The sequence below is a fragment of the Cervus elaphus genome, chromosome 4 (genome assembly GCF_910594005.1).
Source record: "Cervus elaphus chromosome 4, mCerEla1.1, whole genome shotgun sequence".
Classification (NCBI taxonomy): Eukaryota; Metazoa; Chordata; class Mammalia; order Artiodactyla; family Cervidae; genus Cervus; species Cervus elaphus.
The window spans coordinates 22,806,846-22,822,702 of NC_057818.1; the positions used below are offsets into that span (position 1 = coordinate 22,806,846).

At 46.8% G+C, this 15,857-nt stretch overlaps 1 protein-coding gene across 3 annotated transcripts in view; it reads left to right on the top strand.

Moving 5' to 3' along the window:
• Positions 1-11,323: 11,323 nt before the first annotated feature.
• The window catches only part of CHD9 (chromodomain helicase DNA binding protein 9), a 219,550-nt gene continuing 215,016 nt past the window's right edge, over positions 11,324-15,857 (top strand). For all 3 annotated transcript variants that reach the window (XM_043898458.1, XM_043898464.1, XM_043898467.1), the window contains exon 1: positions 11,324-11,441. The gene's annotated coding sequence lies outside the window, so the exon portion shown is untranslated. The remainder of the gene's footprint in view (positions 11,442-15,857) is intronic.

Genomic DNA, 15,857 nt, shown 5'->3' on the forward strand with positions numbered 1-15,857 from the left:
CCTCGGTGCTCTTGCTGGAGTGGCACCCCATCTCAGTCGGACGCAGAGGGCGAGTGCCCTGGGAGGCCCCGAGGTGAGTGGGGTCTGTGCGGCTGATCCGCGGGGGCCGGAGTTAAATAACCCTTCCTCAGAGCACAGCTGAAAGAGAACGGATTTGGTTTCCATGGTCACCGGGAGACACCAGTCCAATCTGCATAATGACAACGCCGCCCCCCAACCCCCTCCTCCCCCTGCATCTGTCGGGTGGGCTGAGCCTGGAAGGTGGCCCTTCCGGCTAAGCCAACTAGTTCAACCAAGCCCTATTCATTCCATCGGAAGAATTCCCTTTTGTTTAACCTGTAACTTCTTTACAAATTACAACCCCCCCCACCTAGTTACCTGTAAACACCAGGCCTCTCTTCGCACGCGAAGAAAGCCCTGTTACTAAGCAACTAGCTGTTCCCCTCCCCCTTGTCCCAGGGTCATATTCAGTTCCCGGGGCTCACAGACCCCCCACTTGGAGGCCATCCCCACCCTAGGATGCCACCTCCACCCAGGTTGAAGAAGAATGGGAAGGGAAGTCCTAAGATCGTGGATTCCAGGGGTTACCCAAACAAGTAAGTAATGAAAAGAACTAGTATTAATGGTGCTGTATGTTAAATATGAAAGTTGGTAACAGTAAATCCTAAGAGTTCTCATCACACACACACAGAATTTTTTGTTCCTTTAACGTTGTATCTTTAAGAGAGGATGGATGTTGATTAAACTTATTGTGCTAATTATTTCATGATATAGCAAAGTCAAAACATTAGGCTGTACACCTTAATTTATACAGTGCTATCGTTCATGCTCAGTCACTCAGTTGTGTGGGACTCTTTGTGACCCCATGGACTGTAGCCTGCCAGACTCCATGGTCCATGCAATTTTCCATGGCAAGAATACTGGAATGGGTTGCCATTTCCTACTCCAGGGAATCTTCCCAACCCAGGGATCAAACCTGAGTCTTTTGCATCTCCTGCACTGCAGGCAGATTCCTTACCACTGAGCCATCAGGGAAGCCCATTCAGTGCTATGTCTGTTATATCTCAATAAAACTGGAAGAAAAATAAACAAATACATAAACAAATTAACAGGTACCAAGTGCTACTCTGTGCCAAGCACAATTTACATTCATCATCTTCTTTTATCTTCACAACCATTCCAAGAGGTAGGTTGTGTTATTTAACTTGCATTTAACAGATGGAGACACTGAGATTCAGAAAGACTGAATAACTTAAGGTCTAACAGCCAGGAAACAGCAGCGGTGGGATTTGAACTCGGATCCCTCAGATTCCACTCTATTACCATTCTCATTTATTTTAAAGACCCCATCAGACCATCTTCATGCACCATCAAATGTGTCATCAGTTTGGGAGGCCTGTCATTGCTCTTTTAATCTGGACATATGAGTAAAGGTTTTCAAAGCTGTGAACAAATGTTCTGTATATTTTTAAGTTAGTTTTTTTTTTTTTTTTGGTGGTGCTGGGTCTTTGTTGCTGCAAGCAGGCTTTCTCTAGTTGCATGCGTGGGTTTCTCATTGCAGTTATTTTGAAGAACAGGTTCTAGGGATTTCAGGCTTCAGTAGCTGTGGCACATGGGTTTGGTTGCTCTGAGGCAGGTGGGATCTTCCCGAATCAAGGATCCAACTCACGTCCCCTGCATTGGCAGGTGGATTCTGAACCACTGAACCACCAGGGAAGCCAAACACTCTACATTTGACTTCTATTTTATGTCTGATCACCTTGCTTTTCTTTTCCTAACTCCAAAAGGAGCCCAATAATTCTGGCCCAGCTCCCAGGAAGCTGGAAAGAGGATCAGGCAGGTCTACAAACTAGCTTTTCAGAGCAGCACAGAGTGCAGTCTTTTCCAAGTATGCACAAAGCCATCGAAAGTGACATTAGCTCCCACTCACTGATGGAGGGGTGGGTACATGCCAGCCTCGGATATCTCATACAAGTCCTCTCGTTTACTCATCACAATCAAACAGCCCCATGCGGGAGTATTATTAAGCCACTCTAGAGGTGAAATAATTGAGTCCAGAGTGGTTAGGTCAGTGGCCTGAGGTCAACTCCGTGTCTGGCAGCCAGTTCAGGATGCTGCCTGCAAGCTCTGGAATCTTCCCTGTCCTTGTCCCCTCCCGCCCCCACCGCCACTGCCTTTGGTTCATGCCATTTATCTTCCAGGACTTAGGCACTCAGTAATCCACAAGAATGTGGTAAGCCTTTCCTATAAATCACCTGCCTTTGAATGAGCTTCTTGCCAACCAGGCTGGCAGAATGACAATTAGGAAGGCATTTAATGTTGTCAATTTACCTCTCCCATTTAAACCCCAAAGTACAGTCTGGAGGTGTCAGGGTGGGAGAAGGAGGTTGCATTTGCCTTCCAATTAAGAGGCCCTAATTAAGGCAAATACTCATTTAGATACTGAGATGCTAAGCCAATGATTCTCTCATGAAACCTCCAGATTAATCATGCTTATACCAACTCAGCACAAAAGACAGGCAGCAGGAGTAGCAAGGAGACAGGTAAAACCCTCATGTTGGGCTTGGGTTAATTTAGAGGTGTGGTTGGTGAGAATAGATGAGGGCCCTTTTCAGAGTGAATCTGGTGAGAAGCCTTGCCTTGCCCGTGACGCCCACACCCAGGACAGGTTACGCAATCGTGGGGCCCGTGTGAAACTAAAATGTGGGCCCTTGTTCAAAAAATCACTAACAAAAAAAAAAAAATCACTAAGAATTTCAAGATGGTGACAGGAGAACTTTAAATGAAGCATAAAGGCCCATGAAGCCAGACTTGCCCACACCTAACCTCTTCCCTAACTTTTTCAGAAATGGATTCACCTCTGTGGAGGCTGTAATTTGCCAGATCACTAGCTGCATCTGCCTAGGGGACATTGCCCTAGGAACAGAATGAGGCCAGTGGAAAGACAAGGAAAGAGAAATGGGATATGGCCCACAATGATGGATGGGACTTTAGTAGGATAATTTCAATATATTTTCAGCTTTAAAATGCCTTCTTAACTTTTACTATCTATACAACATAGCATGCAGAAGATACTAACAGACAGAACAAATAGGGAGACTTCCCTGGTGGTCCAGTGGTTGAGAGTCTGCCTTAGAGTGCCAGACTCAGGTTTGATCCCTGGTCAGGGAACTGGGATCCCATATGCCTTGGAGCAGCTAAGCCTGTGTGTTGCAACTACTGAACCCAAGCATTACAATGAAGAATCCCATGTTACACAGTGAAGATACACATGCCACAACTAAGACTTGAGGCAGCCAAAAAATAATAAATAAATATTAAAAAAAAAAGAAAAGAACAAATAGGGACTTGCTTGGTGGTCAAACAAGTGGTTAAGACTTCCTGCTCCTAATGCAAGTTTCCCAGTTCAATCCAGGGTTGGGAAACTAAACTAAATCCCTGGTTGGCTGCACAATGCAGCCAAAAAAGAAAAAAAAACTACAAATAAAAACTACCAATATCATACGTTAGCAAAGCTTCAGAGCAACCAGAACTCTCATATGTTCCTGCTGGGAATGCAAAATGGTAACATCACTCTGGAAAACAGTCCGGCAGCTTCTCGTCAGTTAAACATACACTTAGCATAGGCTATTTACCCATATCAGTCTGCTCAGGCGGCCATAACAAAATGCCACCAAATTGGTCGCCTAAACAACAGACATTTTCTCCCAGTTCTGTAGGCTAAGACATCCATAAGCAAGGTGTTGGCAAGTTTGGTTTCTGGAGGGATGTTTTTTTCCTGATTTGTAGATGGCCACCTTCCTGATGTATGTTTACATGGCCTTTCCCCTGCATTCACAAAGAGAAAGAACTCTGGTGGCCCTTTCTCTTATAAGGACACTAGTTCAATGGGATTAGGGCCCCACCCTTATGACTCCATCTAACCTAATTACCTCGGTGCATGCTCGCATGCTCAATTGTGTCTGACTCTGCGACACTATGGACTGCAACCCACCAGGCTCCTCTCTCCATGGGATTTCCCAGGCAAGAATACTGGAGTGGGTTGCCATTTCTCTCTCCAAAAGATCTTCCCAACCCAGGGATTGAACCCACATCTCCTGCATCTCCTGCACTGCAGGCAAATTCTTTACCACTGAGCCACCAAGGAAGCCCTAAAGGCCCAATCTCCAAATGCAGTCACACTGGGTATTAAATTCAACATACGAATTTGGGGAGGGACACATTAAATCCATAACATTACCTAAGGGAAATGAAAACCTATCAGTTCAGTCACTCAGTTGTGTCCAACTCTTTGTGACCCCATGGACTGCATCACACCAGGCTTTCCTGTCCCTCACAAACTCCCAGAGTTTGCTCAAACTCATGTCCATTGAGTCAGTGATGCCATACCACCATCCCATCCTCTGTCATCCCCTTCTCCTCCCGCCTTCAATCTTTCCTAGCATCAGGGTCTTTTCAAATGAGTCAGTTCTTTGCATCAGGTGGCCAAAGTATTGGAGCTTCAGCTTCAGCCTCAGTCCTTCCAATGAATATTCAGGACTGATTTCCTTTAGGATGGACTGGTTGGATCTCCTTGCTGTCCAAGGGACTCTCAAGAGTCTTCTCCAACACCACAGTTCAAAAGCATCAATTCTTTGGCACTCAGCTTTCTTTATGGTCCAACTCTCACATCCATACATGACTACTGGAAAAACCATAGCTTTGATTATTCAGACTTTCGTTGGCAAAGTAATGTCTCTGCTTTTTAATATGCTGTCTAGGTTGGTCATAGCTTTTCTTCTAAGGAGCAAGTGTCTTTTAATTTCATGGCTGCACTCACCATCTGTAGTGATTTTGGAACCCCCCAAAATAAAATCTGTCACTGTTTCCATTGTTTCCCCATCTATTAGCCATGAAGTGATGGGACTGGATGCTATGATCTTCGTTTTCTGAATGTTGAGTTTGAAGCCAGCTTTTTCACTCTCTTTTACTTTCACCAAGAGTCTCTTTAGTTCCTCTTTGCTTTCTGCCATAAGGGTGGTATCATTTGTATATCTGAGGTTATTGATATTTCTCCCAGCAATCTTGATTCCAGCTTGGGCTCATCCAGTCCAGCATTTTGCATGATGTACTCTGCATATAAGTTAAATAAGCAGGGTGACAATATACGTCCTTGACGTACTCCTTTCCCAATTTGGAACAACAGTCCGTTGTTCCATGTCTGGTTCTAACTATTGCTTCTTGACCTGCATACAGATTTCTCAGGAGGCAGGTAAGGTGGTCTGGTATTCCCATCTCTTGAAGAATTTTCCACAATTTGTTGTGATCCACACAGTCAAAGGCTTTGGCATAGTCAGTAAAGTAGGTGTAGATGCTTTTCTGGAACTCTCTTGCTCTTTCTATGACCCAGTGGATGTTGGCAATTTGATCTTTGGTTCCTCTGCCTTTTTGAAATCCAGAAAACCTATGCTCACATGAAAACCTGTACATGAACATTTAGAGCAGCTCTATTAATAATCAATAATTAGAAACAACTCAAATGTGAATGGATAAACAGTGGTACAACAGATAAACCTTTATACAACAGATTGTTACTCAGCAATAAAAAGGGAAAATTGCAGTTACATGTAACAGATTTGATGAATTTCAAAGATATTCATGAGTGAAAGAAGCCAGTCTCAAAAGATTATCTACTGCTTGATTTCACTCACATGACATTCTCAGAAAGACAAAAATACAAGGATAGAGAGAACTTCCCTGGCAATCCAGCAGTTAAGACTCTGCGCTTCCACAGCAAGGGGGTATGGATTCAATCTCTGGTCCAGGAACTAAGATCCCACATGCCAATCAAGCAAGAAACTATACATACATTTGTATGTACAAGGATATATAGGGCTTCCCAGATAGCACTAGTGGTAAAGAACCTGCCTACCAATGCAGGAAATATAAGAGATGTGGGTTCCCTCCCTGGGTCTGGAAGATCCCTTGGAAGAGGGCATGGCAACCCAGTCCAGTATTCTTGCTTGGAGAATCCCTATGGACAGAGGAGCCTGGTGGACTACACTCCATAAGGTCACATAGAGTAGGACATGACTGAAGTGACTTAGTACGCACCATAGATGGAGATGTTCTCTCCAAGATGGAGAACAGATCAGTGGTGTCACTACAAAGTTATAGCTTGAAAGAGTTTTTTCCTTTGGTTTTCTGTGTCCTGTTTGCAGTGCTAGTTACACAAATCTATATCGTTACACAAATCTACATGCTCAAATTCATAGAACTGTACATCAAAAATTTTTTAAAGCCAAATTTGCTGTATATTAATTTAAGAAAAAAAAAAATGTTAAGAGCATCCAAACAAGCAAACAAAAATAAATAAAAACTGTTTTGCCAGGAGCCCAGGGGCTTATTTGCCATCTGGTCCTAGTACTCCAGATCATTTAAAATCCTTTTTCTCTCCTGGTTTTCATTTGAACAAACAAACAAACACACACACCTGCCCCTAATTTACCTTGACAGCTCTTTGTTGAGCCACATGATACAAGGTTCCATTTGGAGGTGCAGTGTGGTTTCCAGAACCTTAGTGAATTTCCATTAAGGAGGCCTGGATGTGCAGGCAGAGGGGGATGTATGAAGATAACTTGAAAGCTCTGGCTGTAGGCAGGGGAGTGGCCAGCCCAAGCACCCTGCAGGAAGGGAGCTGGGGCCACAAGCATCCCAACCTCACTCTCCTCCCTCACTTTAGTCCCTCCCAGGTCTCCTGCCGGCCAAACCCAACTTGAAGCCAGTGGACACAGAAGCCTTTGGCTCCTGCTCATTTAGGTCAGTCCCCCAGGATGCAGAGCAGGGTGGAAAAGGAGAGTGGATGTGGAGAAGTAAACAAACCATCTAGCACAATCCACGTGGATCATGTTCTCAAGGACACAGAATCTGTAGGGGGAGGCAACATCTTTGCAGGGAATTAAACTGTGAGGCAGAATGCAGTGCTTTAACACAGGGAAAAGGGCCACGTTGGAAAAAGGGGAGCGGGACTGGCTTCCCAGAGATGGACCCAGAAGGATGAGGAGAATATTAGCTGGTAGAGGAGGAACTGATATCCTGGCCACAACGAAGAACGCAAATCCGTCCTTAGGAGTTCAGTTCATTTCATCATTCGTTTGTGGAAAGACAGCTAATAACCCAAGTGGCTCAGTGATGAAGAATTGCCTACCAATGCAAGAGGGGCAAGAGACGTGGGTTCGATCCCTGGGTCAAGAAGATCCCCTAGAAGAAGAAATGGCAACCCACTCCAGTATTCTTGCCTGGGAAATCCCAAGGACAGAGCAGCCTGGCACTGTATAATCTATGGGGTTGCAAGGAGTTGGACATGACTGAGCAACTAATAGTCATGGTTAGAAGCATCAGATTCAGGAACTTCCCTGGTGGTCCAGTGGCCAAGGCTCGTCGGGTGCCCCAGGTTCATTCCTGGCCAAGGAACTAGATCTCACATGTCGAAACTAAGGGTTCACATGTCATAGCTAAAGATCCGCAGGCCGCTACAAAGACTGATCTTTCATGCCACAGCTATGACCTGGCGCAGCCGAATAAACAAATAAAAAGAAGCACCCCAATTCAGCATGAGAGGAACCTGAGACTGAAAACTAACTCTATATGTACATGCTATCCGTGTACAGCAGGTTGTTTAACCTCTCTGACTCTCAGTTTCCTGGACTTTGGGAAAGAATCAATGACAAAGCATATGTGTCATCCTGCTAGGACATCTCATAGCTGGCAGGGTTTGCATGTGCAGTTCATGACCAGAAAGTGACCAACCTTACTTCTGCCATAAACATACTAGGACCCCCAAAGTCGAGTTGCCATTCAGTCCAAGGGCCAGCCTCACAAGATCAAGTGCCCTTCCTGGGATGGGTACCAGCTCCTTTCCTGTTGGTCTCTGGCATCCTCGCCTCCTTCCTTCTCTACCCCTCCTTCTGCCAGGGTCCTGACATCCTGCCCATGTCCCCAGGGCCCCCATTTCTAGCTCCACCCACTTTGAAGAGTAGAGGATTCTCACCTTCTTTTGCAGGGTGGGGCTCTCCGCCCAGCTTGAGGGATCTTAATTCCCTGCCCAGGGATTGAACCCTCAGTGAAAGCCCTGAATTCTGAACCACTTGACTGCCAGAGACTTCCCCTCACCTTCCATAATGGAGCATCATTCTAGAAGACAAAGAAGCTCTTGCCTACTAAAAAAAAATGGGTTTCATCTCACAGCATGAATTTATTAGAAAACAAAATGCAGCAAAGAAAATTCTCCCTTTGAAGGAAAGAATGGACAGAACAGGAGCACAGAGGGATACAGAGGAGAGCCCTTGTCCATCCTGTCCCATATCTAAGACACAGTGTCCAGCATGGCTGTCCAGGTCTCAGTCAACAGTGATGGAGTGCTCAAAGGCAAAGGTTGTACAGGCGGGCAATCCAAATTCAGGTCTTGGCCACACCGCTTGCTAACTCTCCTACCCAACGGCAATTACTTAAGCATTACGGGCCTAAGTTCCTTCCTCAATAAAATGGGTGAAATAATAGTGATTGCTTCATAGGATTATTGTGAGGATTTAACCAGTCAGTCTAAAATTCTGAGTGCCAGGACTTTCCCGGGGGTCCAGGGGTTAAGAATCTGCCTTGTGGTGCAGGGGACACAGGTTCGCTCCCTGGTCAGGGAACTAAGATCCCACCTGCCAGGGAGCGACTAAGCCTGTGTGCTGCAACCACTCAGCGACTAAGCCCGAAAACCACAACGACGGAGCCCGCGGGCCCTGGAGCCTGATCACCATAGCTGAAGAGGAAAGATCCTGCATGAAGCGACAAAGATCCCATGTGCTGCAACTAAGACCAACGCAGCCAAAATAAATTTTTAAAGATAATTGCATGAGACAAGTGCTCGGGCCTGGTGCACTGGGAAGACCCAGAGGAATCGGGTGGAGAGGGAGGTGGTGGCGGGGGGGATCGGGATGGGGAATACGTGTAAATCTATGGCTGATTCATATCAATGTATGACAAAACCCACTGAAAAAAAAAATAAATAAATAAAGGAGAAATTGGAAAAAAAAAAAATTCTTAGTGCTGGGAATTCCTTGGTGGTCCCCTGATTAGGACTCCATGCTTTCACCATGAAGGGCCTGGGTTCAATCCCTGATTAGGGAACTAAGATCCCACAAGCTACACAGCCAAATAAAATAAAATTCTTATTACCTAATATGTTATAAGACTTCCCAGGTGGCTTAGACAGTAAAGCGTCCACCTACAAGGAGGGAGACCCGGGTTTGATCCCTGGGTCAGGAAGATCCCCTGAAGAAGGCAATGGCAACTCACTCCAGTACTCTTGCCTGGAAAATCCCATGGACGCAGAATACTGGTAACCAACAGTCCATGGGGTCGGAAAGAGTCGGACAGGACTGAGTGACTTCACTTTAATATGTTACAAATTATTTTTATTATTATTGACACTACTTCTACCTATCAAACATGGCTCGGGCCCACAAGGAGTTCATTTATGGAGAACCTGTAGATAAAAACAGACCTGTTGATAACCACAGTCCCCAAAACTCTGTAATTAGTGGAATGAACAGAATGCTAGAAGAACTCAGAGGAGAAATTCTTTTGGAAACCTTTAACCTCATCAGGTGATGCCTGGCATCAGAATCACAGAGGTTATGCTCTAAAGCTAGGTCTTTGCCTGGGCAAGCGTTGGGGCACAGGATGGTGGTGTGTGGGGTGGAGAAGGGAGCTCCTGCAAGGCATGAAAGTGACTCAGAGACACTTGAAAGTGACAGAATGGGAAATGTACCTGTCAGCACTTCTCTGACAGACTCACCTTGACCAGGGCACAAACTGGCCCTGAGTAGGCTGGGGGTGGCCCCTGTCTCTCTCACTCACACACACACACACACACACACACACACACACACACACACCCCTCATCACTCCAGGTACTGCCCATAGATAATACTCCCTCCCCCTCCTTCTCTGTCCTTGATGGTCACTTTGGCCAGATGACACCAGTACAGAGAGACCGAAGTTTAGATAGACACAGGCAGGTGGGGGTGGCGGTGGGAGAATCACCCAGGTCTCACTGTCACTAATTCTCTCTAATATTTCCACTTTGGTCAACTTATCCCCAACTATCACCCCAGAGATAAACTGCCTTAAAAGAAGACTTGCCACACTTGCCTCCATCACCAGGGCACTCTCCACCTTTGTTGCCCGATCGATTGCTACATTAAAAAAAAATAAACCCTGTACTTATCCTGCCAAGAGCTCAATTACATTGCATTCATTGCCTCTGTGTGTGTGCTAAAAGTTCATTTGTTACATAAACGTAAATTCAGCAAGGGCAGAGACTTAGGTGTTTTGTCCTTTCTAGTATCTTCTATTCATAGGAAAGTGTCTGGTGCATAGTAAGTGCTCAGTTAACATTGGTTGGAGGGGAAAAAAAGAAATGAAATGTACACACTTTCAATAATCCACCATTTTCCCTACCTTAATAAGCAGCTAACAGGTTCTCAGACTAGGGCGGTGCGCCCCCAACCCAGGAGACAACTGGAAATCTGAAGGGGTGGTTTTGGTTGTCACAATGACTTCAGGGTGGCTACTGGCATTCAGCCCCAAGGAATCAGAGATGTAAATGTCCAGCAGTGCCAGGAAGCCTCCAACCAAAGAAATGTCAATGTCAAAGGCGCCTGGGTCAGAAATATAACCTGCACTGCCAACTCCTTAGGAGCCTGTGTCTCTGGATTCTATACACACGGTGTGATACAGACTGGATGTTTAATAACAACGAAAGAGACTGGAAGGAACAGGGAAGGAAAGGTAACTGCTCGGGAGCGGGAGGATAGGAAATGGGGGGTGCGGTGTGGTGGGGTTGGGGTGGGGTGGGAGGTGGAGCTAAAAGAACGAATCGCTAGTAGGGCAAAGGCCTCCCTGGGCTTGAGAGAGGACCAGTCCCTTGCATCTTGTGATGCTCGCTATATATTTAAAAGATTCGGCTCTGCCAATTCGGGGTGTACTGAAAGCTTCTGGATGAAAGGCAAGATCCCTGAGTCCAGCCAGGAAAATCCCAGAATGGATCTCAGGCCAGCAGCCAGGGCCTGGCTGCCCCTCCGTGCCTCCAAGAGAAAGTTCAGCAAGTTCAGATTCCAGTGCCCTCTAGGGAGTGAAGGTGATCCCACCCAGCCGGGATTTGCGCCCAGGGTGCGCAGCGTGCTGGAAAACCGCCCACGTGGGCAGCCGGGGCAGCATTTCCGCCAGGGACCGACTGCTCTCCCACCTCCCCGCCCGGTCCCCGCGCCTCCGCCCCGCGCCCACTAGGTGGCGCCTGCGCTCTAGTGGGCGCCTCTCGGGCGCAGACGAAAGCGACCGCCGAGCCCCGGCGACAGATCGAACCGGAGTGGCAGGATTCCGGGGACCGGAGAGCAGCGCCGGCAGCCAAGGTAGGAATTCCCGAGCCCCGGGCGTTTCCTGCGAACCTCTGTGGTCTGGGTGGGCCGCGCGGCGGCCGCCGAGGTCGGCTGGCGGTCTCGGTAGATAACCAGACAGGTCGAAGCGGCCGCACGTGTCGTTGCCTGCGGGGACCCGGAGACCCGCCGTCTCCAAGCTGGGCCTCGGGGCACAGCTGGACGCCAGATCGCTCGCACGCAAACATCCTCCACTGGCTGGTTCCTCTGGAGAGCCTGCCCGAATCCCCCAGCAGCTAGTCCTAGGAGGAGAAAAGAGTTGCTGCTCCCCAAATCGACTTTAGCGTTGGAGCCGAGGGCTGTTCCAAAAGCACCATTTCTCCAACTTGCGTGCACGCTGGAATCGCTTGGGGGGGAGCATGAAAAAAATGCCGATGCCCCGTAGCCCTCCACCCCACCCTGCTCCGAGGCTCAGATGGAAGTGGTCTGGGTTGGGGCCTGGACCTCTGGAGATTTCAGAGCTTCCCAGGCGATTCCAACTAGCAACCAAGGGTGAGGACCCTTGACCCAAAGGGTTGGAGGAAAAGGAAGACGGTTGTTGCAGCCCACAATGCTGATTCTCCTCCTCCTCCTTCTTCTTCAGGGAGTCTTTTAAGCAGGAAATATCTCCGCCTTTGAGCTGTCAAACCCAAGATAACAAACCAACATCCTCCCTCCCAACAGGGCTGGTACTGAAAGGGTTGAACTCGAAAGTGGGCAGGGAACAGAAAGACACAGATGTAGAATATGAGAGAAGGCTCTTGGGGAAAGAGGAGTTTGTCCTTACCCTGATCCCACAGAAGTTCAGGGGGCCTCCTGGAGCAGCCCTCATCATTTTAGTAAATGCTATGTTTACAACAAAGCAGTTATGAGCCTAGGCTTAGAGTTCCCAGAGCCCGCCCTCCCTGGGCTGTGTGACCCTCAAAAACTCATAGAATCACCCCTAGCCTCAGTTTCTTCATCTGCAAAATGGGTATAATAGTATAAAACTCTTAGATTTGCCATGGAAATTATTGACCACAAGAGGTAATGTTTCCTATAAATGCTCATCTGTGCCTGGCACTATGCTAAATGCTTTCTCTGTGTGGCCACATCTCCTCACCATGACCCACAAGGTGTTAACTATACTAACTACCCGTTTGATAGCTGAGGAAACTGGGGCTCAGAGAGGGCAAGGAACTTGCTCAGAGTTAAATAATTAATTAGAAGCAGATCCTGTGTTTGAACCCAGGCAGTGTGATTCTAGAGCCCATGGCAAAAGTACAATGAGTTGCTGTTTCCCTTTTTGACGGAGGGAACATAGAAAACGCACATAACACAAGGCAGCTCATGGTGCCTCCTCCACAAACACTAGCTGTCATTGCTTCCAGTGGAGCATTTTCACAGGATTGACTCATGGGTTCATGTAAACTGGATTTATTGTGGAAAGCCTACTGTGTGCCAGGTTGTAATCCAGATGCTACAGGTCTCACAGTGAGTAAGAGGCAAACCAGTCCTCAGCGAACTCACACTCTAGTGAATGAGAGAAATGAGAGGAAAGTACAGTGGATCCTCCTTGTTTGCAGACTCTGGATTGGCGAATTCCCCCACTCGCTAAAATTGATTTGTAACCCCCAAGTCAGTATCTGCAGCACTTCTCATGGTCATTCATGGACGTGAACAGAATGGCAAAAAATTTGAGTCACTCAACATACTTGTTCCCACCTGAGGTCAAAACAGGAGGACACTGCCTTCTTGTTCCAACTCTCAGAACTGTGAGCAAGCATCCCTTTTATGGTCTGTTTAGTGCTGTGGGTTGTTGTTTGTTGTTTTTGCATTTTTTTGTGCATTCTGTCGGTGACTTTTCTGTTTAAAAATCACCCCCAAGACAACCAACTTGCTGCATGACTCAGGAAACTCAAACCAGGGCTGTGTAACAACCTAGAGGGGTGGGATGGGGTGGGTGGTGGGAGGGAGGCTAAGGAGGGAGGGGACATGTGTATACCTCCGGCTGACTCATGTTGATGTGTGGCAGAGGCCAAGGAAATGGCAGCCCACTCCAGTCCTCTTGCTGGAGAATCCCGTGGACAGAGGAGCCTGGGAGGCTACAGTGCATAGGGTTGCAAAGAGTTGGACACAAATGAGTGACTTAACTTTCTTTCTAACACAATATTGTGAAGCAATTTTCCTTCAATTAAAAATAAGTTTGGAAAAAAAAAAAATCAGCCCCCAAACATACTGCTGAAGTGCTATCTGGTGTTCCCAAGCCCAGGAAGGCCGTGTTGTGCCTTATGGGGAAAATGTGTATTTGATAAGCTTTGTTCAGGCCTGAGCTGTAGTGGCACTGGCCATGAGTTCACTGTCAGAATCAACAATATATGTTAAATAAGGGGTCTTGAAACAGAAACACACATCAAACAAGGTTAGGTATTGATCTGTTGATGAAAATGTGACCAGAGGCTTGCAGAAACCTACCCTTAGGTTTTTCCTTTTAGGAGCAGTGGTTCAGTATTTGCTAATTTCGTGTTCATGGCAGCTTCAGAGAACATAACCACTGTGAATAATGAGAATTGACTCTAATTAGAAATTACTGCACATGCAGTGAGAGAATCCAGCACAAAGATGGGGAGGCATACAGAAGGCGCCTGCCTTGGGTTGAGGGTTAAAAAGGCTGAGAAGCAGCCAGACAGACGGTGGGATGGGGAAAAAATGTTTCAGGCAGGAAAAACAGCGTGTGCAAAGGCCGACAGGTAGCAAAGTCAAGGAGCTCAAGAAGAGCCAGTGTGCGGGACATGTGGAGGAAGCAGAGGCCTAATAATGTAATAATATGCTGGAGAAGGAGGCTGGGGCTGGGTGGCAGCGTTTCGTGGGCAGCTCTCCTTTCGTCCAGTTAGCACGGTAATCCTGGCAGGCAAGGCTGGATGGTTTTCACCTTTGACAAGTGATGACATTGATGCCCCGGGCAACTATATGCCTTGCTCAAGGTTACACCACTGGTAAGCAGTAAAACTCACCTCCCCTACCCGATGTGAATCTTATGTTGAACAGACGTTTGAGTGTTGGTCTGAGATCTCAGGACACGATCCTGGTCCAGGGATTTGGTTTGGTTTGGGGAGAAATCAGTTACTGAATGAAGCCATCCAGAGTGGATGAAACCACCTGGGACAGTGGGCAGAGTGTGGGAGAAGGTAAGATCTCTGTCCTTTTAAAAATAAAATTATTCCTGGTGTTAAAACGTTAATGTCTCAGGAGAAGAGTCCTAAGTACCTGCAGAGAGCGGAGGGAAGCCACAGAGATGTAAGAAAAGGAAATGTGAGTGGCTAATCCAAAAAACCCCTCAATACTAGGTCTGGTGATAGGCTCTTCACCCAGGGGCAACAAGGTCTCAATCTGCCTCTTGTCCCTGCAGGATAATGATCTGGAATAGGGGTCAGCAAATCCTTCTGTAAATGTTTTGAGTGTTGTAGACCATAGAGTTCCAGGTGTTGCTGTTGTTCAATTGCTAAGTTGTGTCTGACTCTTTGCGACCCCATGGACTGCAGTACGCGAGGCTTCCCTGTCCTTCTCTGGCTCCCAGCGCTTGTTCAAACTCATGTCCATTGAGTCGGTGATGCCATCCAACCATCTCATCCTCTGTTGCCCTCTTCTCCTCTTGCCTTCAATCTTTCCCAGCGTCAGGGTCTTTCCAGTGAGTTGACTCTTCACATCAGGTGGCCGAAGTATTGGAGCTTCAGCTTCAGCATCAGTCCTTCCAGTGAATATTCAGGGTTGATTTCCTTTAGGATTGACTGGTTTGGAACCCATTAGGGTTTAAGTGGCAACTACTCAACTCTGCAGTTATGGAGTAAAAGCAGCCATAGATGGTATAGGAATGAATGAGTGTAGCTGTGTTTCCAATAAAACTTCATTGATGGATGTTGAAATCTGGGTTTTATATCATTTTTATGGGCCACAAAACGTTATTCTTGTTTTGATTTTTTCCCCAACCATTTAAAATTGTAAAAGCCATTCTTAGCTCACAGGCTATACAAAAACAGGCAGGGGATGGGGGTGCCTGTGGGCCATGGGCTGTAGTTTGCTGACTCTTGATCTAGAATCGTGGACCTTAAGTGTCAGAAGGATACTAAATGTCCTTCTACTTGAATTCTTTCCCAATTCATGAATCTCCATGGAGTATCCCCAGCCATTTCTTCAGCTCCATAGTTAAACTGTGCCATAATTGGGGTTTCCCCAAAGCATATCATGAGACCAGGATTTGGGTGCCTGGAATTTATTTATATTGGAAGGTATATATATATATCTGGAAGATCCCAGAAAGCCCAGTGAGATTGAAATGGACTGGGGAAGAAGGGAAATCCAGTAAAGGATATGTTGATGAATGAGTTACTGTGGGACAAAGGGCTCAGCCTCTCTGGGGGTTCTCAGAGAGACTGT